General features: G+C 34.5%; 1 pseudogene; it reads right to left on the bottom strand.

Annotated features, from left to right (window-relative positions):
* Positions 1–227: 227 nt before the first annotated feature.
* Positions 228–1,918, bottom strand: LOC107811289 (uncharacterized; annotated as a pseudogene).
* Positions 1,919–2,204: the final 286 nt, after the last annotated feature.

The raw sequence follows: 2,204 nt of genomic DNA, 5'->3' as shown, positions 1-2,204 counted from the left end.
TTCACCATCATTTAAGCCCAAACACAAGTTAAATACAGTAATTAGAATGCAAACTACGACTAAAATATGAGTTTCTAGCCTATTATAACACACTCCAGTTGTCTCATGTCACATCATAAAATAAGTTTCTACAACACTTGAAAATACTGTAGTTTTATTATCAATACCATGTCATGTCCAAATAATTTATGTAGCACTTGCAAATACTGTAGATCTATTATCGCATATCAACAATGCAAATGTCTGAGAAAGCATTACCATGTCAAAGTGTTCAAACACCATATGACAGAACATACAAGCATACCGTTGCCTCAGAAACTGTAGCATCAAAAAATGAGGCATCGATCTTAAGGTCTTGCATTAAAGCCTTTACATATTCAACTTGTAACTCCAAAGCATTCCCTCTTCTATTCAATAACTCAATTGTTTGCTTGGCTGCCCTTTGAGCATAATAACTCTCTCCTAGAAGAACATGCATGTAAGACAGAAGTGGAAAACTATATTCAAAAAGTTGTAACTGGAAAAGGATTTTAAGAACAAAATTTCAGGGACATGTCAGTAAAAGGGGGGGAAAGGATGAAGCTTATATTCATAATTAACCAAACATCACTTGCAAATTAGACAGACAAATAGCAAATTAAATAGTAGGTTTTTAACTTGGAAATGACCATGTAAACAACACAGACTTAAAGCAAAGCTCCCTAAGCATTCCTATATTCTTGTCCTAAAGCAAGGACTTATCAGATAGATTTAAAAAAAACTATTGTGGAATTCAGGAAAGAGAAAATGAGGCATATTCCATGATTTGGCAAAGAAGATTTTACCACCGTCAGATTCCTCATTGGAGAACAATAACCTATTCAGTCTTAAGAGTTCAACACAAGGAATGGTTCATTTTGATCTAGGAAAAGAGTCGACTAATCGATCAACAACATGTCAATCCCAAAGTAGTTGGGGTCGACTATATGAATATGCTCCATCCATTCTCCTCTAGTCATTCATCATAGTTGTATACTATTTTTATAGACTATCAACATACCACAATCCTCCTTCTTTATGCCCCAGAGAGCTAATGGCGCATAGTACAAAACTTGGTGGATAATGTGTCCACCTCTCTACCCTTCTCCACTTAAATACCAGACTGTTGTAAGGTTCCAACCCGTAGAGTGCACCTAACCCACTCTATGCGTTGCGTTCTTATCACTAGGCCAAAAATCTGGGGCTAATACTCCTTTATTTGGGCTAAGAACAAGAAATACTTTGCACATAACAAGAGTTCGATCAAAGAAGAGTTTCTTAACACAACAAAATAAAAAATGCCTTTTAATCCAGAAAGAAAGGTGAAAACTTTATGCATTAAGCATCATGTACAATCAAAAGATAAGTCCTGCACTTATAGCTCAATCAAACTAATATTTCCAAGTAACTGAAAGGAGCATAAGCAAAAGGCGCAAACTAATTGAAATCGCGTAGTGAATAAATTATCAAAAATTCATTAGTGTGAATTAAACGACCAGGAAAAAATACAACTTTACCAAGTGGAACCTGAAAAAGGAAAAGCACATTAATCTCTTAGACAAAAAAGCATAACACTCTATTATCCAGTCAAAAGTAAAACGTTCAGTAAATAAAAATTAACCATGATATCGTGGTGTAGCTGGTCGGGAAGCTAGTGAACAAGGTTAACAAGGCTATTGTTGTCGACCACAAAATCTCGGAGCTGGTCCAATTGCTTCTGCTGCTCCGAGATAGTTTCCTCCATGCGCTTTGATGCTTTATGTGCTTCTTGCACCGGAAACAGTGAGGATAGTGACGTCACTGTGCCCTTTACAAGTTCTTCCACAACTTCACTTTCGACAATTTCCTCTTTTTGTTCTCTGTTTCTAACGGGAAAACAAAACACTAGGGTACCTTTAAAATATAGTTATGGACTAATGGCTTAGGTTTGAGAAAAATAATTTAACTTATATGTACTAACCGATAAAATTTAGGAATTTCGACAAAAATATGTATTTTTTGGCTTCAAAATTCTACGGATGTGTAGTTTTTATTTCTTAGGATTATATTTGCAAAAACTTGATCACAATATTGTTTTACCAAAAATGGGAATCTCAGTTCAAATAATTAAATTTCTATAAATAAAGGTTAATCCTAGTTAATAATAATATCCTTAGATCTTGATATTAGAAAAAGCAATTAATAAG

This window comes from Nicotiana tabacum, chromosome 2 (genome assembly GCF_000715075.1).
Source record: "Nicotiana tabacum cultivar K326 chromosome 2, ASM71507v2, whole genome shotgun sequence".
Taxonomy (NCBI): domain Eukaryota; kingdom Viridiplantae; phylum Streptophyta; class Magnoliopsida; order Solanales; family Solanaceae; genus Nicotiana; species Nicotiana tabacum.
The sequence above is the reverse complement of the archived record's forward strand: the minus strand, read 5'-3'. Positions and strand labels throughout refer to the sequence as shown.